General features: G+C 45.7%; 1 protein-coding gene and 1 long non-coding RNA gene across 5 annotated transcripts in view; one reads left to right on the forward strand and one right to left on the reverse strand.

The window, feature by feature from the left end:
• KLHL25 (kelch like family member 25) overlaps window positions 1-9,276 on the forward strand; it is a 57,803-nt gene extending 48,527 nt beyond the window's left edge. For 2 of the 3 annotated variants that reach the window (XM_030873208.2, XM_030873209.3), the window contains one exon: window positions 2,998-3,353. The gene's annotated coding sequence lies outside the window, so the exon portion shown is untranslated. Of the gene's footprint in view, window positions 1-2,997; window positions 3,354-5,001 lie in introns of those variants that run through there. The other variant, XM_060293882.1, reaches the window with a different exon arrangement.
• Window positions 7,663-22,508, reverse strand: part of LOC132596823 (uncharacterized) — a 29,520-nt gene continuing 14,674 nt past the window's right edge. The window contains exons 6-7 of one of the 2 annotated variants that reach the window (XR_009562874.1): window positions 18,631-18,719; window positions 7,663-8,593 (exon numbers count right to left, since the gene is read on the reverse strand). This is a non-coding gene — a long non-coding RNA (uncharacterized lncRNA). Of the gene's footprint in view, window positions 8,594-18,630; window positions 18,723-22,508 lie in introns of both variants that reach the window. The other variant, XR_009562873.1, reaches the window with a different exon arrangement.

Below are 22,508 nucleotides of genomic sequence, written 5' to 3' on the forward strand. Positions count from 1 at the left end.
AGCATTGTGGTTGGAAAAGATGCTTGATATGATTTCAATTATCTTAAATTTACCAAGGCTCACTTTGTGGCCTAGCATGTGATCAATCCTGGAGAATGTTCCATGTGCACTTGAGAAGACTGTGTATTCTGTTGCTTTTGAACAGAATACTCTATAAATTAAGTCCATCTTGTCTAATGTGTCATTTAAGGCCTGTGTTTCCGTATTGATTTTCTGTCTGGATGATCTCTCCAATGATGAAAGTCGGGTGTTAAAGTCCCACACTATTATTGTTACTGTTGATTTCTTCTTTTATGGCTGTTAATATTTGCCTTTTCTCCTCCCCTCACTTTCAGTTTGTCTGTGTCCCTAGATCTGAAGTGGATCTTTGGTAACATATATATGGGTCTTGTTTTTGTATCCAGCCAGTCTTTGTCTTTTGGTTGGAGCATTTAATCCATTTACATTTAAGGTAATTATCAATATGTGTGTTCTTATTGCCATTTTGTTGATTGTTTTGGATTTGTTTTCCTAGTTCTTTTATCTTCCTCTATTGTTCTCTTGTGATTTGATGACTAACATTAGTGTTGTGTTGGATTCCTTTTTCTTGTTTGTGTATTGTAGATTTTGGTTTGCAGCTGCTTGTCTGTAAAGCTTTTGATTTCTCTGTCGAATCTGACTGAGAGCCTTGCTGGGTAGAGTATTCTTGGTTGTAGGCTCTTTCCTTTCATCACTTTAAATATACGGTGCTACTCCCTTCTGGCCTGCAGAGTTTCTGACGAACAATCAGCTGGTAACCTTATGGGAGGTACCTTGTATGTTATGTGTCATTTTTCCCTTGTTGTTTTTAATATTTTTTCTTTGTCTTCAATTTTTGTCAATTTGATTACTATCTTTCTCGGTGTGTTCCTCCTTGGATTTATCCTGCCTGGGACTCTCTGTGCTTCCTGGACTTGGGTGACTGTTTCCTTTCCCATGTTAGGCAAATTTTCAGCTATTATCTCTTTAAATATTTTCTCAGGTCCTTTCTCTCCCTCTTCTCCCTCTGCGACCGCTAAAATGCAAATGTTGGTGTGTTTCATGTTGTTCCAGAGGTCTCTTAGACTGTCCTCATTTCTTTTCATTCTTTTTTCTTTATTCTCATCTGTGGCATTGATTTCCACCATTCTGTCTTCCAGCTTACTTACCTGTTCCTCTGTCTCAGTTATTCTATTGATTCCTTCCGATGTATTTTTCATTTCAGTTTTATATTGTTCATCTCTGTTCTTTAGTTCTTTTAGGTTTTTATTAAACATTTCTTGTATCTTCTCGATCTGTACCTCCTTTTTCTGAGATCTTGGATCATCTTTACTATCATTACTCTGAATTTTTTTGGGGGTAGACTGCCTGTCTCCACTTCACTTACTTTTTCTTCTGGGGTTTAATCTTATTCTTTCATCTGGGACATATTCCTCTGCCATCTCATTTTGTCTAGCTTTCTGTGACTGCAGTTTCTGTTTCATAGGTTGTAGTTCTTCTTGCTTCTGCTCTCTGCCCCCTGGTAGATGAGGCTGTCTAAGAGGCCCGTGAAGGCTTCCTGGTGAGAGGGACTGGATCCTGCCCACTGGTGGGCGGAGCTGGGTCTTGTCCCTCTGGTGGGCAGGGCCAAGTCAAGGGGGTGTGTTTATCAGACAACTGTGTGCTCAGGAAGACTCTAAGCAGCCCACCTACTTATGGGTGAGGCTGTGTTCCCACCTTGTTGGCCGTTTGGCGTGAGGCGTCCCAGCACTAGATCCCACAGGCTGTTGGGTGGGGCCGGGTCCTAGTGAGGATATGGTGGCCTCTGGGAGGGCTCATGCCAATGAGTACTCCTCAGAACTATCGCTGCCAGTGTCTTTGCCCCCACAGTGAGCCACAGGCCCCCGCCTCCACAGGAGACCCTCTGGTATCAGCAGGTAGGTTTGGCCCAGGCTCTTATGAGGTTACTGCTTTTTTTCTGTATCCTGCTTTGCATGAGACCTTGTCTACACTCTCCGAGAGTTTAGTTTCTGTTTCTCCCAGTCCTGTGGAATTCCTGTGAACAAACCCTGCTAACCTTCAAAGCCAGATTCTCTGGGGGCTTTTCCCATTGCCAGACCCCAAGGCTGGGGATCCCAACGTGGGACTCAGAACTTTCACTCCTGTGGGAGAACTTCTGTGGTATAATTATTTTCCAGTTTGTGGGTTGCCCACTGGTGGGCGTGGTATTTGATTTTATCGCAGTTGTGCCTCTCCTACCTCTCTTGGTGGCTTCTTCTTTGTCTTTGGATGTAGGATATGTTTTTTGGTAGGTTCCAGCATTTTTTTTGTCAGTGGTTGTTAAGCAGTTGTGATTTTGGTGATTTTGTAAGAAGAGGTGAGCTCCCATCCTTCTGCTCTGCCATCTTGTCTCCGTCTCCTCTAATCACTGTTCTATACGCTACTTTCTTCCATGTTTTATTGGCTCCTTTTTTTCCTTTGCGCTTAGTTCACTTTCACTTGTTCATAGGTTGCCGGTACAGAGGCCTCTCACGCAGGACTTCAGACAAGCATTCCTAGTGTGAAATGGCTCTCTCATCTCTAACTTTTTATTTTTAACATACAGCTCTTTTGTTAGTGTGTGATGGCTGTATACATCTATTCGTACGAGCCTGAAGTTTCTCCCACTGAAGGATGATCCATGGAGACGGCAGTAGCTATGTCTGCCCTTCCTGTTTCCCCAGGCCTGGAACGGTGCCTGTCGGTTTGAGGGTGCTCAGGTGCACATGGCTGGAGGGGCTGAATGGACCCATGAGTAGTTCCCATATTCTAGGTGAGGAAAGCATGCCTCAGGAAGGTTACGGAACCATTCGGGGCTGCACTGCTGGTAAATGAGAGAGCTCCGTGCTCACACTCAGGCCTTCCACTCGGGGCCTGAGCTCCAGCCCTTCCCTGTGGCCTCTTGATCATCATCTGGTTCCAGGTTAGGACAGAACATTGTCGGCAGGATTCACATTCTCTCTCTCTCTCGTTCCTCCACAGACGCTGTGTGTTTCTCCCCACCCCATGGCTGCAGCCCTCACTGTTGCACGGTGGCCCTGACCCTGTCTGCCACGGCGGGAAGCTCAGCCCGGCCCCAGGCCAGTACTCTGAGCAGCTGGAAGTCGGCCCCACCAGCTCTGGGTGGCTTCGGGGGCTGCTCTGAGCTTCAGAGGAGAAAATCCATCTCCAGCGCCTTGTGTGTCTGGCTGAGGCCTTCCTGCTTTGCAGTGGTTTGCAGGGGAGAGGACCTTTCAAGGGCGGGTGTGGACGGATGCCAGGACTCCCTCAGCCTCAGGGAGAAGGACATGTTTGCAGAGCTTTGAGGTTGCCTATTTCAGCAAGTTCTGGACTGGGATGGGGGGAGCTGGGTGGGTGGGAGGGTGTCCCTGAAGGGGTGGGGTTGGCAGCACTGACAGCATGGTCTTTGGCTCAGGGCTTCCCTATTGGTGTTGTAATGTCTCCCCACAGATAATGTCCCAGGCCTTTGGGAAACAGGTGCATCAGGGCTGAGAGCAGAATGTGCTGTGGAGAAAGTCAGCGCATTAAGGGAGGGAACCCTTCAGCGATGCCCACCAGTCTCCATTAGCAAATGACACCCAGACCCCCAGGGTTAATAGGCCCCTCCCCAGAGTCAGGCCTTGCCCCCAGTGACCTCACCACCTCCTGGTCAGGCCAGCTATGCCACAGGATACTGTGCCTAGGTGCAGGTGCATGTGGAGACCAGGCCCCATCACCTCCCCTCAGAGCCCAGCCCAAGAGGCAGCAATGACCCCATCTCCTGACAGGAGCACGGTCACCCTAGAATATGGCACTAATCTCCAAGACCAACAGCAGATATGAGCTGGGGACCACAGAGGGACTCCAGGGTGCCCACTATAGATCCCACCAGGGCTGGACATATCTCAACTTGGAGGATGACAAGGCCCATGACTCCGGCCCCCCATCCAGTGTCCGCTGTCCTCTGACATCTTGCCCTTCCAGCGTAATGGGATCTGGCCCCTTTGCCCCCTGAGCTCAAAAACAGTGGTCCCAAGAAAACTGCCAACCATTTGTTCATTTTTTCCACCTCCCAAGTCATTGGGTACCTCATAGGTACAACCTCAGCATCTGGGGTTCTGGAGAGGTTGGCTCCTGCCAGTGGCCCTCCTCACTCCTAGTGTTAAGAGTTTCTGGGCTGGTCCTTCGCTTGCCCCAGTGCAAGGCCATCAGCTGCCACTTGGGAAAAAGCCAAAAGCGGAAGGCACATCTCCAGGTTCCTTAGACCCCACCTGTATGAGAGGCCACCCTCTTGCTCTTGGTGCTTCATCTCAGCCACCTAGAAGCCAGGTGGCTTGTCCCAGGAGATGGCTCTGCCTGAGATTTGGGGAGGCCCTGGGGCTGGTGGGGAAGCAGCAGCCCCAGGTCCCAAGCCCACACTGCCTGGAGGGGCCCCTGTGGCCTGTTGCATTGCTGAGCCGAGTTAAGCACAGATCTCACAGCACAGAGGACCTCGCAGTGGTGCTTTTCCCAAAAGTTGTGTTGCTTTTATCCGTTTCTAACTTAATAAAAGAGTTAAGAAAAATCTTGCTTTCTTTGGGTGCTGGGGCCAGTCTTGCAGGACATTAAGGCACAAGCAGACTGATTTCCACCCCACCAGCCAGGGCTCACAGTCTGCCCCTCTGGGGGGTTGAGGGAGATTTACTTTCTTTAAGCACCTGCAAGCACGCAGAGGAGAGGGCTTCCTGTCCTCAAATTGATTGTTTCAGCAGCAGAAGCCTTTACACTGATTCTCATACTTTTTTCCTGAAAAATTTGTGCGTGGGTGGACTCTAACTTGAAGATGTAATTCCATTGATTTCCATGTGTTCGTCTGTGTGCTGTGAACCCCCAGTTGACACTCAATTGTGTGAAAATAACACAAGCAGTGTTAAAACAGGCATCAGTACTCCAGTGGCTAGCATCAGTTATCACGACACAAATGCTAACGCTCATGTTTACCTGCTCTCCTTTCACACATTTTCACAGCTATTATGAACCATAAACTCAAGAATGTGGACACAGGGCTGTGACAGCCACAGATTAAAGAGGAGGCCCTTCCCAACATCCCACTACAAGCCCTGAAGACCACAACATCAAACACACCACCTATCAAGGGGACAACAACGGCCAACACACCTTGGAGAAAGACGAGGCTGGCATCCATTCCAAAAACAGCCCTTGCACCAAAAATATTGGATTCACACAGCCTACACAAGGATGCTCCACATAAAAACACCCCTCAAGACCACAGTAGGTAATTGTTTCTTCTAAATTTGTAGAGACAAACATAAAATGAAAAAGCAGAGGAACTAATCCCAATTAAAATATCAAGAGAAATCCTGTGAAAGAACAAATAATGAAGCAGACCTCACCAGTCTACTAGACCCAGAGTTCAAAGAGGAGGTAAAAAAAAAAAAAGTAATTAAGAAAGGTTATTGATGGAAATACAGATCACTGTAACAAAAATTAGACACTAAAGAGGAACCAATCAAAATTGCTGAGATAAAAACCAATCTAGAAGCAGTGACTAGCAGACTAAAAATGCAAAACAGTGAATAAGTGATCTGGAAGATAGAATAATGGAAATCACCCAATCAAAACAACAGACAAAGAGACAAATGAAAAAAAGGAAGAAAACATGTATGGGACAATATAAAACCTGCCAACTTACACATAATAGGGGTTTCAGAAGAAGAATAAGAGAAAGGGATCGAAAATGTATTTGAAGAAATTATGGCTGAAAACTTCCCAACCCGAAAAAATGAAACCTATCCAGGTACAGGAAGCACAGCGAGTCCCAAACAGACCCACACCAGGATATATCATAGCTAAAATGGCAAAAGTTAAAGAGGACTCTAAAGGCAGCAAAAGAAAAACAGAGTCAGTTACAAGGGAACCCATGTAAGACTATCAGCTGATTCCTCTGCAGAAAATTTGCAGGCCGGGAGCGGGTGGCGGGATATATTCAAAATCCTGAAAGAAAAACAAACAGCCTGCAGCCTAGGATGGATACTGTACCCAGAAAGATTATCATTTAGCTAGAAGGAGAGAGAAAGAATTATTAATCAGACAAGCAAACACTAAAAGAATACAGCAATACTAAACCTAACCAAAAAGAAATATTGAGAGGTCTTCTCTAAATAGAAAAGAAGCAAGAATCTATAGGAAAGGGAAAATCACAATGGGAAAGGCAAATTACACAAGAGGATTAAAATCATTTATATAAACCAGTACATACATTAAAATACAATCAAAAAATTTTTGTAGAAGTGATTATAACTTTTAGAATGTGTTTGAACTTATACGACTGTAAGTCTAAAGCAAGTAGATATAACCATGAGTTAACATACTTGAAAACCACGGTAACTGCAAAGGAAAAGCATACAATAGACTCACAAAAGCCAAAAAAGAAAGGAACTCAAGCATAACAAAAAAGAAAACCATCAAACCACAAAAGGAAAAATAAGAAGAAATGAACAAAGAACTACAAAGTCAGCTAGAAAACAAGGTTTAAAATGGCAATAAGTGCATACCTATCAGTAATTACTATCGGTAATTACTGATAGTAATTGACCTATCAGTCAATAGACTAAATGTTCCAATCAGAAGACATCAAGTGGCAGATTGGATAAGAAGACAACCTACAATATGCTGCCTACAAGAGATTCACTTTAGAGTGAAAGACTCACACAGATGGAAAGTGAGGGGATGGAAAAAGCTTTCATGCAAATGGAAATGACGAGAAAGTGGGGGGTCACAGTACTCATATCAGACAACATAGACTTTAAAACAAAGTCCGTTAAAAAAAAACACACAAAGAAGGACATTATATAATGGTAAAGGGGTCAACACAAGAAGAGGCTATTGCACTTGTTAACATATATGCACCCAGTACAGGAGCACCTAAATATATAAAACAAATACTGTCATAAAGCAAGAAATTGATGGGAATACAATAATAGTAGGAGACTTTAACACCCCACTGGCATCAATGAACAGATCTTCCAGACAGAAGATCAACAAGGCGACAGAGAACCTAAATGATACAATGGAACAGTTAGACTTGATATCTACAGGACACTACATCCAAAAAAACCAGCATACACATTCTTTTCAAGTTCACATGGAACATTCTCTAGGATAGACCACATACTAGGTCACAAAATAAGTCTCAACAGATTTAAGAGGATAGAAATTATTTCAAGCATCTTTTCTGAACACAACGGTATGAAACTAGAGATCAATCACAGGAAAAACCCGAATACATGGAGAGTAAACAACATGCTAGTAATGAGCAAACCAAAGAGGAAATCAGAAAATACCTTGAGACAAATGGCAATGAGAACACAACCTTATAAAATCTATGGGATGCAGCAGAACAGTTCTAAGAGGGAAGTTCATAGCGATACGGGCCTTCCTCAAGAAATAAGAAAAATCTCAAACAACCTAACCTACCACCTAAAAGAATTAGAAAAAAAAGCAAACAAAGCCCAAAGTCAGCAGAAGGAAGGAAATAAAAAGATCAGAGAGAAAATAGAGATTAAAAAAAAACCAAAACAACAATGAAACTAAGATGGTTTTTAAAGAAGATAAATCAACAAACCTCTAGTCAGCCTCACCAAGAAGAAAAAAGAGAGGACCCAAATAAACAAAATAGGAAATGAAAGGGGAGAAATAACTACTGATACCACAGAAATACAAAAAAAAAAAAAAAATACTAGAATACTATGAACAGTTACATGACAACAAATTGGATAACCTAGCGGAAATGGACAAGTTTCTAGAAATATACAGCCTGCCAAAATTGAGTCAAGAAGAAACATAATTTGAACAGACCAGTCACTAGAAGTGAAATAGAACCTGTAAAAAAAACAAAACAAAACAAAACAAAACGAAAAAACTCCCTGCAAACAAAAATCCAGTACTGGACGGCTTCACTGGGGAATTCTACCAAACATACAAAGAAGAACTTATGCCAGTCTTTCTCAAACTCTTCCAAAAGATGGAAGAGGAGGAAACAGACCCAAAGTCATTCTGTGAAGCCATTATCACCCTGATACCAGAAACAGACAAAGACACTATAAAAACAAATCACAGGCCAATATCTTTGATGAATATTGATGTGAAAATCCTCAACAAAATATTACCTTGGCAACCGGCAGTCTAGTGAGCAGGACGCATCAGGATCACCAGGCAGCAGGGACTCGTGGTATCCCCAGGCACATGGCGTGGTCCCAATCCTTCTGGTAAACATTTCTTGGCCTGGGATTGGGGCTGGGAATCAGGAACAGGGGACTTGGCAACTTGTTTTCAAACGTTCCTGAGCCAGGTACAACTGCCAGGTGGGGGCAGGGAGGGCTGATTCCTCTCCAACATGCCTCCTGGTCCATGCTGGGCTGGTCCCAGGCACGAGAGTTCACTTCAAAGTTTCACCGCAGCATCCTGCTGGGGCTGCCTTCAGCCAGCACAAGCACACTGAGGAATTTTCAGCAACAGAAGGACGTCCTTCATATATAAACTTCTGTCAATTGGACACCCTTTGTGTGTGGAGAAAGTTTACTTTTTTCCCCCACTGCTGCTGCAATGAAAAAAAAATCAATAAATAAGACTAATAAAAATATAGGAATATTTAAAATAAAAAAATTAGCTAACTGAATTCAGCAATACATAAGAAGGATCATACACCCTGGTCAAGTTGAATTCATGCCAGGTTTCAAGGATGGTTCAACATGTGCAAATCAATCAGTGTGATATACCACATTAACAAAAGAAAAGACAAAACCCACATGATCATCTTGATAGAGAAAAAGCATTTGATAAAATTCAACATGCATTCATGATTTAAAAAACTCTCACCAAGTGGGTATAGAGGGAACAAAGCAATTTATGATAACCCCACAGCTAATATGACATTCAATGGTGAAAAGCTAAAAGTCTTCCTGCTAACTAAATTCAGGAACAAGACAAGGATGCCCACTGTCATCTCTTCTATTCAACATAGTATAAGTCGTAGCCACAGCAATCAGACAATAAAAAGAAATAATAGGTATCCAAACTGACAGAGGTAAAACTCACTATTTGCAGATGACATGATACTCCATATAGAGAACCCCAAAACTCCACACAAAAACTATTAGAGGGGAAGCGTAAGCTGGATGAAGTGAGAGAGTAGCACTGACATATATACACTACCAAACGTAAAATAGCTAGTGGGAAGCAGCTGCATAGCACAGGGAGAGCAGCTTGGTGCTTTGTAACCGCCTAGAGGGGTGGGATAGGGAGGGTGGGAGGGAGATGCAAGAGGGAGGAGATATGGGGATATATGTACACATATAGCTGATTCACTTTGTTATACAGCAGAAACTAACACACCATTGTAAAGCAATTATACTCCAATAAAGATGTTAAAAAAAACCTATTAAAACGAATAAATGAATTCAGGAGGGTAGCAGGATACAAGATTAATCTGTATACAAGTTTATCTGGATAAGAAATCTGTTGCATTTCTTTACACTAACAATGAAATCAGAAAGTAAAAAAACAGTCCTGTTTAAAGTCACATTTAAAAAAATACCTAGGAATAAACTTAATCGAGGAAGTGAAAGAACTATATGCTGAAAACTATAAAACATTCATAAAGGAAATTGAAGATGATTCAAAGAAATGGAAAGATAGCCCATGCTCTTGCATTGGGAAGAATTAATATAGTTAAAATGGCCATACTACCCAAAGCAACCTACAGATTTAATGCAATCCCTATCAAATTATCCATGATATTTTTCACAGAACCAGAACAAATAATTGTAAAATTTACATGGACCCACTAAAGACCCAGAATTGCCAAAGCAATCCTGAGGAAAAAGAACAAAGCTGGAGGCATAACCCTTCCAGATTTCAAACAATACAACAAAGATACAGTAATCAAAACAGTGGAGTATTGGCACAAAAACAGACATAAAGTTCAATGAAACAGAATAGAGAGCCCAGAAATAAACCCACACACCTACAGTCAATCTACAACAAAGGAGGCAAGAATATACAGTGGAGAAAAGACAGTCTCTTCAGCAATGGTGTTGGGAAAGCTGGACAGCTACATATAAATCAAATTAGAATACTTCATATACAAAATTAAACAAAATGATTTAAAGACCTAAATATGACATGACACCATAAGACTCCTAGAAGAGAACATAGGCAAAATATTCTCCATCATACATTGTGGCAATATTTTCTTAGATCAGTCTCCCAAGGCAAAAGAAATAAAAGAAAAAATAAATGGGACCTAGTCAAACTTAAAAGCTTTTGCACAACAAGGGAAACCACCAACAAAACAAAAAGACAACCTACGGAATGGGAGAAAATATTTGTAAACAGTGCAAATGACAAGGGGTTAATATCCAAAATATACAAACAGCTCATACAACTTGATATGAAAAGAACAACCCAATCCAAAAAGGGCAGAAGACCTAAATAGACATTTCTCCAAAGAAGACATACAAATGGCCAACAGGTACATAAAAAGATGCTCAAAATCACTAATTATTAGAGAAATGCAAATCAAAACCACAATGAGGTATCACTTCACACAGGTCAGAATGGCCATCATCAAAAAGTCTACAAATAATAAATGCTGGAGAGGGTGTGGGAAAAGGGAACCCTCCTACACTGTTGGTGTGAATATAAATTGGTGCAGCCACTATGGAAAACAGTATGGAGTTTCCTTAAAAAACTAAAAATAGAGCTACCATATGATCCCGTAATCCCACTCCTGGCATATACCCAGAAAAGATGAAAACTCTAATTCAAAAAGATACATGCACCCCAGTGTTCATTAGCAGCACTATTTACAATAGTCAAGACACGGAAACAACCCAAGTGCCCATCAATGGATGATTGGTTTAAGAAGATGTGGTATATATACACAATGAAATATTATTCAGCCATAAAATGACATATTGCCATTTTCAGCAACATGCGTGGACCTAGAAATTATCATACTAAGTGAAGTAAGACAAAGACGAATATGATATGATACCATTTTTGCATGGAATCCAAAAAATAATACAGATGAATCTATATACAAAACAGAAACAGACTCACAGATGTAGAAAACTTATGGTCACCAAAGGGGAAAGGGAGAGGTGGGGGAGGGATAAATTAGAAGTATGGGATTAACATATACAAACTACTATGCATAAAATAGATGAGCAACAGTGATTTACTGTATAGCACTGGGAACTATATTCAATATCTTGTAGTAACCTATAATGGAAAATAATCTGAAAAATATATATATATATACATACATAGCTGAATCACTTTGCTGTATACCTGAAACAACACCCCATTGTAAATCAACTATACTTCAATTAAAAAAAAAAAAGAGTGTAGGCACAGGCAAGACATGCCGCTGGGCAGTGTCTGTGATCTGATCTCAAGGGGCCCCTCGGTGGGCAGCCCAGTGGTCGGGTGAGGGCACCTCTGCTCTATACCTCAGCAGTGTGCAGGCCCCCAAAGCCGAAACTGGGCTTTAACACTGTGAATTAATGCTTCAGGTGCTGAAGTAGGGGTATTACAGCACATTTCTCATAAAATTGATCATCACCTGAATGAATGAGTGGATCTCAAAAGTATGGTGCTGGTAGAAGAGCCAAGAGCAGAGATGCCCTTCACAGCCCCCAGGCCCAGCCCTGGGAGGGACACCCTGGCTACATCACACTGTCCACTCCTGCTGCAGTGGTGAGAACAGCCAAGGCAAGCACCACTTCCTCCCAGGCCTGATATCTGGTCACTTGAGTTCAGCCTCTGGTTGGGCTGCTATAGAAACAGCCCAGACAGGAAGTAAGGGTGTATTTCTCGTTTATGCAGCCGTGACGTGAGTGTAAACAAGCCAAGGCTGGAGTGGCTGCATAGGGTTGGCTGGAGCCTCCTTCTATCTTGTGGCTCTGCCAGCTTCCATGCAGGCTTCCACCTCCTAGCCCAACACAGCCACCTAGCCCCTGCCATCTCATCTGCATTCCAGCCAGAGGGAAGGGAAGAAGATGACATGACTAGCAAGCCTCTTTAAGGACACATAACTTCTGCACACTCCCAAGGGAGGCTGGGAAATGTCAGTCAACCTCTATTGCTGAGCAAAGGGGAGGGAGGCTATCGAGAGACAATAGCAGCCTCTCCATCTTTCCACCTGGTGTGGAGTGGAACCTGCCTACACCGACCTGCTCCCCCCTTCTCTGAGCTGGGGAAGCGGGACATGCGTGCCCAGCTCTCAGGCCACTTCAAGAGCCTGGCCCTTGCGTGCGTACTAGCATTTGTCAGCTGCAACTCTGCTGCCCCCTGACCAGTGCTTTGCATAACTGCCTCCTTTAATCTTCACAGTGACCCCCTGGGAGGTGGGCATCTTTGTCCTCTTCCTGCTGGTGAGGAAACAGGCCAAGAGGTTAAAGCTGCTCACCACAGGCTCACACTGGTAGGAGGCACCAGGCTGCAATGGGCAGAACGTGGTCTCTGGGGCTAGGCCCACTGGGTTTGGGTTCCAGCTCTCTCATCTGTGTGCAGGCTTGGATAAACCATTTGATTCTCTGATAGAGGTTTAACAATGGTCAAGTTCTGTAAAGCACTAAACACCTGGAGAGCCCTGGATACAGTGGGAATGGCCACCACCATTGCAGTGAGTGGGTGCAGTGAGTGGGATTCACACCCAGTCACTGACCCACTGGCTCCTTGGCTTCCCAGGGGCCAGACCGACTCTGGGGTGAGACAGGGAGCTTTCCCATCAGTGATGAGGCAAGGGATCCTGGGGACCTCGGTCCCAAGAGGACCAGCAGAGCTTTCGTGGGTTGTGGCTCCCGATGAAGGAAACAGGACAGGCCACCTGGAGGGTCAGCGTCCCTGGAGACGCTGCGTCTCCCAGGGCGAGGAGGGGCACTGACTTCCTCCCCTAACTGCTCTTCAGCCAGCCCTCCCTGGTCCAAAGGGCCTTCCCGGCGGTTCTGGGCACTTTCTCCATAAGAATCTTTGCCATCGACATCTTTGTCCCAAGCATTTTCACTGCCTAACTAATTGGCCATAAGGCAATTTTGCTGTAAAAGATAAAATAACTGGTTGACAGTTTGGTTTCACTTCTCCATTAACACAATACTCCCATTTACATATTACATAAATCTTAGGAATTTTCAGGAACCTCTGGCATTTAGCATTTTCATAATAGCCTTATACAGTGACGGGTAGATGCAGGGGTCTTAAAATAGTGGTTGATAACCATTATGTATGTGGACGTGATAGGAAATACGGTGATGAAACTTACTGGAAGTGTGAAATAACAAAGTGTAAAGCCACACTGCCTGCTATACTAGGAAATGATAACATATCAGTTCGTAAATCCTTCGGTGATTTGAAGGCCCAGAGTTGAACCCACATTTCCCGTAGAACTTTGGAACGTCTATCAGCAGACATATGACAAAATGCCAAAAAACAAAAGAGCAGTGAAAGAGGCTTTCACAACACAACACAGAGCTCAGCTATGAATATGCTCTTAGTACTTGGAAAACATACTTTCTTAATGAAGGAAGAAATTTTAATGAAAAAGTGTGATGTCAACAAAACAGATGAACCAGCAAATAAAAATATGTATAAAATACTATGACTTGGAGGACAAGGGCTTAGATACAACTCACAAAATAAAATCAGTTTTTTGTGCAGTATTGCCATGAATCTACACACATTTTAAATGTATTCAAATGTTTTGTATTTCACAACGCTTTTAATTTTGTTATTCATTTCTCATATTTTATTATGTTCTTTTAAACATTCCTCTCTTATTTTGCATTATTTTATCTTTTACAGCAAAATTGCCTTATGGCCAATTAGTTATGTGGTAAAAATTCTTACAGCAAAGATGTGTAGGGTGAAAGTACTGGACATACTTCCTGGTACACCCGAGCCTGTAAATCATAGTGAGGAAAGAAGGAGCTTTTTTTTTTTTTAAATTGAAGTATAGTTAACTTCTAATATTGTGTTAGTTTCAGGTGTACCTCAAGGTGATTCAGTTATACATATATATATGTATATATCTATATATTTTTTCGAATCTTTTCCATTATAGAAGGAGCCTTTTGGGACTTCCCTGGCGGTCCAGTGGTTGAGACTTCGCCTTCCAATGCAGGGAGTGTGGGTTCCATCCCTAGTTGGGGAGATAGGATCCCACATGCCTCGGGGCCAAAGAAACCAAAAACAGAAGCAATATTGTAACAAATTCAATAAAGACTTTAAAGGAAAAAAAGGAGCCTTTTAAGCAGCGATTGTCTTTAATAAGCGCAGCTTGGAAAGAGCTTTGGTTCCTCTCGGTGGGTATTTCGCACAGCAAGAAACTTGCAAACTCCATCCTGTCCCAGCCCCACAGCCCCGATGGCTCCACCCACTGGGCTCTCCCCTTCAGGAGGGGGAACATTCTTTTTTTTTTTTTGGCTGCATCAGGTCTTAGTTGCGGCACGCGGGCTCTCTAGTTGTGGCGCATGGGCTTAGGTGCCCCGCGGCATGTCCGTGGCATGTGGGATCTTAGTTCCCTGACCAGGGATTGAACCCACGTCCCCTGCATTGGAAGGCAGATTCTTAACCACTGCACCCCCAGGGAAGTCCCTGGAGAGAGAACATTCTTGAAACACACAGGTGGACTTCTTGATGGGGGCCAGTCTCCTGCTGCCTTCCTGCCCCTCCAGCAGCCGGGCCAGAGCCAGCCACCTGACCTCTAGTCCCAGGCCCACGGCACCTGCTGGAGTGGCCCTGTCCAAGCCAGGCAGGTTGGGGAGACTCTCCAGCACAGATGCTCACTTGCCTTGTTGGTGCCTAGGGCTTGGGCTCTGCCTTATTAGCCATCAAGATGAAGCCTGGAGAGACCCCAGGCCTTCTTACACTGGGGCTCGGGATCAAATTCAGGGGCCCATGCACTTGGATGGGAAAGAATTACACCCTTATTTTCAGGAAACTCTGACATTTAGCATTTTCTTCAACTAGGAAATAGGCAACCACTCCACCGGTATCAGCAGTCCCCAGGTTGGTGTCTCTGGATATTTTCATATGACACTACAGTCATAGATATCTTGAAATACTACATACACTCATTACCAATTCAAATTACAGTGATTCTTAGACCAGCCACTAGATCGCCTTACTTAATGTGTTAATAAAGGAGCATGGATATTACTATTAATATAACATTTTTTTTAGTATTTTTTAGGTGTTATGGGTTGAATTGTGTTCCCCAATTCATATGTTGGTGACTTAACCCCCAGTTCCTCAGAATGTGACCTTTGGAGACAGGGTCCTTGCTGATGTAATTAGTTAAGACGAGCTCACACTGGCCCCTAATCTGTTATAACTGGTGTCCTTAGGTGGAGGGGAAATTTGGACACAGACATGCACACGGCAATGCATGTGAAGACTAGAGTTATGCCACCACAAGCCAAGGAACTGTAAGCAGACAGGAGAGGCCTGGACAGACCCTGACCTGGTGTGAAGATAGTGGGTCCTGCTGACACCTTGATCTTGGGCCTGCAGCCTCCAGAGCTGTGAGATGCTAGGTTCCTGCTGTTTAAGCTACCCCATCTGGGGTACTTTGTTATGGCAGCCCCAGCAAACTCATACTACAAGCTTCCTTTGCTGGCCTGGGTGTTATATTTTATGTATTTAAAAACATTCCCCCCGAGCAGTCCACAGAGGAGTCAGAGCACGGAAAATGTTAGAAAGCCCTGACCCAGGGTGAGCCGAGGGGCACAGAGTCCCACACAGAGCTAGAGGGTCCCATCTGGACAAGAGCCCGCGATCCCGGCTCACTGCGGGATGTCCAGCAGCTACGGCCTCTGCAGGGCTCTCAGCCCAGGCCCCAGCAACCCTCCTGCCCCCCTGGCATCCTGGTCCAGGAGGGACAGGGTCTGCCCAGCCTCAGGTCCATTCCAGGACCCTAATGGGCAGGACTGGGCAGGCACTGGGGTGGGCCACCCTCACGGGCAGCGGGGTCACTCTTCTCCGCTGGCTCGTGTGGCACTGCTCCAGGGGCCCCAGCCAGACTTCAGGTTATGTGCCCGAGCGCCAGCCACTCCATCCAGGGGTCCCAGAACTGTGCTCACACACTGAGGCTTCCCCTCCTGACCCTCTGCGCTCCCAGGCCATGGCTGCAAGAGCCGCTCCTGGGTTCCCTTCCAGCCTTATCCTCCCTGACCACGGGAGGCCAGTCCTGGACCCTGGGTCAGAGAAGTGTGACTGCTGGGAGCCCTGAATACCGTGTACGGATCTGTAATGGGTGCACGGAGGCCAGGATCCCATTTCCCAGATCGAGGACGTGAGGACCAGCCGGAGCCACAAGCTCCTCCCCCAGACGGCCAGGGCAGAGCCTGCAGGTGGGATCGTGCTGCATCCCTGTGGCCCATCATCCTTCTGTAGCCACTCACCTGGCCTCCAGTGGCTCACCCAAGCCAGGGATCTCCCGCCACCTTTGTAAGAAATGATTGTAAAAGATCTAAATGGAGGAGGGGAACTAGTTCACACCACGTGCTCTTCACCTCCTCTAGATATGTGTCCATCTGACGCCAGGCCCTGGGATAACCTTCTGCAGGACCAGCTTTCGTACTGTTTGGCTTTTGTGTGTCTCCACGGCCCGCTGCTCCATACAGACAGGACCCCGTGGCTCTCACACACTCTGGCCTTGGACCAGACACTTAAGGTCCCTGTGCTTCAACTGCCACGTGTGTAAAAATAGAAAACGTCATGAGTGGCCATGTCACCGGGTCCTTAGGAGAACTGAACACAAATGAGTCTTAGACACTCAAAGTCCTAAGACAGTGCCCGGCCCTCGGGAAACACTCAGCAGAGGTGGGCCATCATTATCCTTTCCTTGTGGTTCCTGTTGGCTGAGCGCGATGGCCTTCCCTTGTGCCGAGATCCCACCACAGCTCAATCTGTCCCCCTACACGTGCCCATGGGGCCGATTCTTATCTGTGGTTTCTAGGTTAGTGGTTATCAGATGAATCACCATGAACATTTTTGCACACATCACTTTTTCCTTCTCCTGTCAATGTTTTGGGCCATATTATACCCCAGAGTGGTTTTGGAGGTCAGAGTGCCATGTCGTTTTAATGGAGAAGACACAGGCTTTGAGGTGAAAGGGCAGGGTCTGCACCAGAAGAGACTCCAGCTTCAAAGCCAAGCGGATCCAGATTGAAATCTGGCATCGCTCCCCTCCACAGCCTCGCCTTGGGCAAGATATCGTCTGAGACTTTACATCATCTGTAAAATAAAGGGTCCTTTCACCTACCTGGAAGGATAATTAAAGGGCTTTAAATAAGAACATGTGTGTTTCCTTTCCTTAAAAAACGAGTTGTTGGGAGAGATCTGGGGGTGAGGAGGGCCCTCTCGGCCTCAGGCTCTGAGGGGAACTGAGGATGCCCTTGGGACACAGACCTCGGGCCCTCCAGCTATCCTGCTTGTCACCCGGAGCCCCAGGTGTCTCTGCCCTGTCTAGTTTAGGGCATTGTTTTTCAGGTGGGCTACAGAGGCCAGGGGTTGCCTTCAGAAGAAAGCTGAGCAGAGCAAGCAACAGTGGCCAGTACCTGCGTGGGAACGGGGAGCCTCGGCACCGAGTGTGTGGGCCTGGATGGAATTTCCTCAGGGAGAGTTTGGGATTTGGTTAAGAGAGCCTGGGGAGTTTGTGCCCATGTCCAGGGCTACCAGCTGTCCTGGTTTGCCTGGAACTGAGGGTTCCCAGGATGTGGGAAAGTCCCATAGAGACCAGAACAGTTGGTCACTCTTCCCGTGGCCCCTCTGGTGTCCCCTGGCCTTCCCGGCCCCCTGGGCTGCGGGAGACTTGCTCTGGGCCTGGGGCTGAACTGGGCGCTGCAGCTGGACGTCAGGGCCCTGGGTTCACAGCAGAGAAGGGGAGCAGCGGCTCTTTCAGACTCTACACATCAGCAGTGCGCCATCGGGCAACCTCACTGCCTTTCAGATCCTGCATCTGTAGAGAGGGCTGGTCAGCCCTTCACGGGGTTAATTACACACATTCTAGTCTGAACGCGCCCGGGGTCAGTCCCCGCAGGCAGGCGCTCAGTAACTGGTTTGTTGAGTTGAATTGGGTAAGACTGGACCATTTTCCTGGCCCTTCTGCAGCTAATGGAGAGGAGGAGCCTTGCTGTGGGATCCCAGAAGAAGCTTCCAGACACTCCTGCACTGTACAACCAGCTAATTCATCTGATGTATGGGGCACCAACCCCAAGCCAGGCACTGGCTCCAGTGGGTTCCCATCCCGCCAGGGTCCAGCCCTCCCTGTGGGTGACAGGCCCCGCCCACGTGCTCACATCACATCTCCGCCCCCAGCCAGGCCCCCACCCCCGTGGCTCTAAAGTAGTTTGCAGGTAGACTTGTCACTGCTTCACCTGTAACACCCAGGGTGGTCCCGCCCCAGCAGCCCCGCCGTGGTGAGGAACCAGGAGAGGAGGGACAGCTCGCGTCCCCACCCCCAAGACTCATCCAGACGCCAGCACTGAGGGGGAGGCAGGCTCTGAGACTGGACAGCTTCTTTGCCACACAGTAGCTCATTTCAGCTTTGTAATAACTTTGAGACAGCCCTACCTGTGTCCGCTTCACAGAGGGGACGCTGGTGCTCTGGGTCACATCTCCACGCTCCTATGAGGGTCTTGTCTCTTCCTCTCTCCAGCTCCCTGCTTCCCAGGGAAAGACACGAGATTTTAACACAAGAGAAGAAACGATACCCCAAATCCCAGGCTGCTGAGTTCGGCTGCGAAGTCATGACTCGAAGACGGGCCGGCTGAGGCTCCAGCTGCCCCTCTGCTCTCCAGGCTGTGCACTGATGCTCCGGGTGGGTCACGCCATCCTGGCCGCCTCTGGCCTCTCAGACTCAGCAGGAGTCTGAGCTGTGCTCCGGGGTACCGGTCAGGCCTCCCAGATGGTGTGCGTTGTCCCCACTGGCTGAGCCCTCAGGGTGCACAGCACGGGGTAGGAGGGACACACTGGGAGTCAGGCCAGCTGGGGCCCAGGTCACAGCCCGCCTTGTATGTGGTGACCCTCCTCCAGAAGGTCCCTTTACTCCTCCAGAAGAATAAAGAGGTTACAGATTTCCTTCAACAATGTCCACGTCCTCTGCCCCACGTAAGGTTCCAACTGAGTAATTTTTGTGTATGTATTAGGAAAACCATTATTAGGAAAGAAAAAACATCCCAGAATTTTGGGGGTGGTGGTCAAAGGAAACTCCATTAGAAATACATGTTTCCCTTTGAGGCCTGGCTGCCAGGAAGCCCCGAGCCAACTGGGAGGCTGAGCACAGAGGCCATGATCTCCCTCTTCTTGGCACACCTGCTTCCCCCTCCTGACACGGCCCGGATTTTCATTTCACGAGCCAATAGTTACTGCAATCACAGGACCTCAGCTCCTGCTTGGCAAGTGTGCAGAGTCTTAAGAAACTTGCTCTGGCTCCTAATTCTGAAACTTTTCTCTGAGGGAGACCGACTGCCTCCAAGAAGAGGGATGTCCTGTGTTGCTGGCAGCCCCGTCCCCTTCAGGCCCAGGCCTCCGTCTGGCGCTGAGAGAAGAGTGTTTGGGTCCATACTGTGCACGGCGCACACCCAGCACTGAGGCGCCGGGCCGCCGCTCAGGGGTCTTCTCCCAGGAGACCTCGCGGGTCACGCAGTGTGAGCAGGTGTCAGGGCGAGCAATTCGGGGGGCCTCTCTCTCCAGGTAAAAGCTGGGGCTCCCAACTCTGGTGGTGATGGGGAAACAGCCGGAAGTCAGGAGAAGTAGCTGGTCCCCAACCCCAGGGAAGCTTTGGGGCAGACGCTTTTCCCCTGCTCCTCTTTTCACACCTCCCTGCCTCCATCTCCTTTCATTCCACAAAAGAAAGACACAACTCTCCCCCTCCTGAAACTCATTATGCTGCATGGCCCAGAGTACAAAGTCTGCCAGAGCCTCCAAGAGATGCGTTAGAAACAGCCAGCACTGAGGATGAGGTTGACAGCAAAGCACAAGTTTATGAAACAAGCCCGTGCCTTTGGAATTCAACTGACAAAAGCATGGCTGGGTTCCCCATCTTTGTGTGTCTGTCTGTCCACACATCCATCCATCCATCCATCTGTCCTAGTTACCTCCCTATCTATCTACCTCTCTATGCAATTCTTGGCTTGAATCATAATTCAAAAATGAGAGTGTTGTCACTGGGATGTAGGTTAACAATTTGTATTTAACTTTAAAAAACAAAATCAAACATTTTTCTGGTGGAAACAAATTCCGAATTGACCAGTTTGCCAGTAAGGATTGGCTTTGCTAATTAGGTCACATGGTGGACATTTTCTATGAAGCAAACAGCTTAAATCTGCAGCCCTAAATCTATTTAAAGCACGTAAACACTGTGTCCCAAATTATATATTTTGTAACTATTAAACTTGTGATACAATTTTAGAGATCAAGTTAAAAATGCAAGATTGTTTTGCAATTATTTTCGGGAGGTCATGTGACCCCAAAAGCCTGCTGATCACTGTCTGGGCCTGCCCTGTGCTGGGACAGGGCTCAGATGAATTCCTCTCTGCCTCTGGGCCCACGTGGAGCTGAGGCCTGGATGTGGAGGAAGAGTCACTGGCATTGAGCCCATTCCCAAAGCTGGCCCGAGACCTTCTCAGCACCTGGGGCCACCAGGGCAGTGAGAGGCAGGAATGTGAGGAATGAAGGGCTTCCCACAGGTTCCCCACCCAGGCAGAGTGCTGGTTCTGAAGGTCCCTTCCAGAGAGGCCAGGCCAGGACCAGCGGAGGATGGGGGTTTGGAAGCCTGTCCCAGCTGGGGCAGAAGAGGCACCCCTGCAGCCAGAAAGGCTCAGAAAGATCATCTGGGATTCCGCTCTTTGGAATAAATTTACTGCATCATTGAACATAAAAGGCTATGTGGCCATTAAATATTTAATAAGTATTTAATGACTTGGAAAGATGCTCAGGATATATTACCAAGTGGAAAAAAAAGCAGGGTTACCCCATTTTGTAAACTAAAGTGTCTGTTCCTAGAAAAGAGATTGGAAAGATATATCATAATGTGAATTCTGCTTATTTCTAGATGCTCACTGTAGGTGATTTTTAGAAACAGCTTTATCGGGTATAATAGATATACAATCAAGTTCATGTATTTAAACTGTACAATTTTATAAATTTTGAGATACAGATACATCTGTGAAATCATCACAATCACTGTCGTGATATATCCATCACCGACGAAAGTTTCCTCCTGCCTCCTTGTTAATATATATATTTTATTGAGATAGAATTCACATACTGTGCAATTCACTCACACCAAGGGTACAATTCAATGGCTGTTAGTATATTCACAGAGTTATGCAACCATCATCAGAATCTATTTTAGAACATTTTCATTCCCCCCAAAAGAAACCCCATCCCCATGAGTAGTCACCCCCCTTCCCTGCCAACAGTCCCGGGCAATCATTGATCTACTCTGTCTCCATGCATTTGCCTATTCTGAACATTTTGTATAAATGGAATAACACAAAATAATAAATGGAGTCCTTTGTGACTGGCTTCTCTGACTTTGCATGATGTTTTCAAGGTTCATCCTGTAGCAAGTATCAGTGTACAACGATTAACCACTTGAGAAATTGTTAGAACATTTTCCAAAGCAGCTGCACCATTTTATATTCCCAGGAACAGTGTATGAGGGTTCTAATTTCTCTACATCCTCCTCAACACTTATCTGTTTTTTTTTTTATTATAGCCTTCCTAGTGAGTGTGAATTGATATCTCATTTTTTGTGTGTATGGTTTTGATGTGCATTCCTCTGATAACTAACGATGTTGAGCATCTTTTCATATGCTTATTGGCTATTTATATATCTTCTTTGGAGAAATGCCTATTCAGATGCTTAGACCATTTTAAAATTTGGTTGTCTTTTTATTATTGAGTTGTAACTGTCCTTTATATATTCTAGATAAAATTCCTGTGTCAGATTAATGATTTGCAAATATTGTCACCCATTCTGTGTGTTGTCTTTTCACTTTCTTGATGGTATCTTATGAGGCACAAAAGTTTTAAAATCTGATGAAGCCCAGTTTATGTATTTTTTCTTTTGTCATTGGTGCTTTTGGTTTCACATCTAAGAAGGCTTTGCCTAACCCAAAGTCACGAAGATTTGATCCCATGTTTTTTTCTTAGCTCTTACAGTAGGTCTAGCATTAATTCTGAGTTAGTTGTTATGTGTGGTGTGAGGAAGGGGGGGGGTCTAAATTCATTCTCTTCATGTACATAACCAGTTGTCCCAGTATGATTTATTGAAAAGACGGTTCTTTCCACATTGAAGAGTCTTGGCACCCTTGTCAAACATCAATTGACCATAAATGTGAGAGTCTATTTTTGGACTCTCAATTCTATTCTACTGGCATAAGGACAGATCTCCATATCTATCCTTAAGCCAGTAATACACTGTCTTGATTACCATAGCTTTG

This window comes from Globicephala melas, chromosome 2 (assembly GCF_963455315.2).
Source record: "Globicephala melas chromosome 2, mGloMel1.2, whole genome shotgun sequence".
Classification (NCBI taxonomy): Eukaryota; Metazoa; Chordata; class Mammalia; order Artiodactyla; family Delphinidae; genus Globicephala; species Globicephala melas.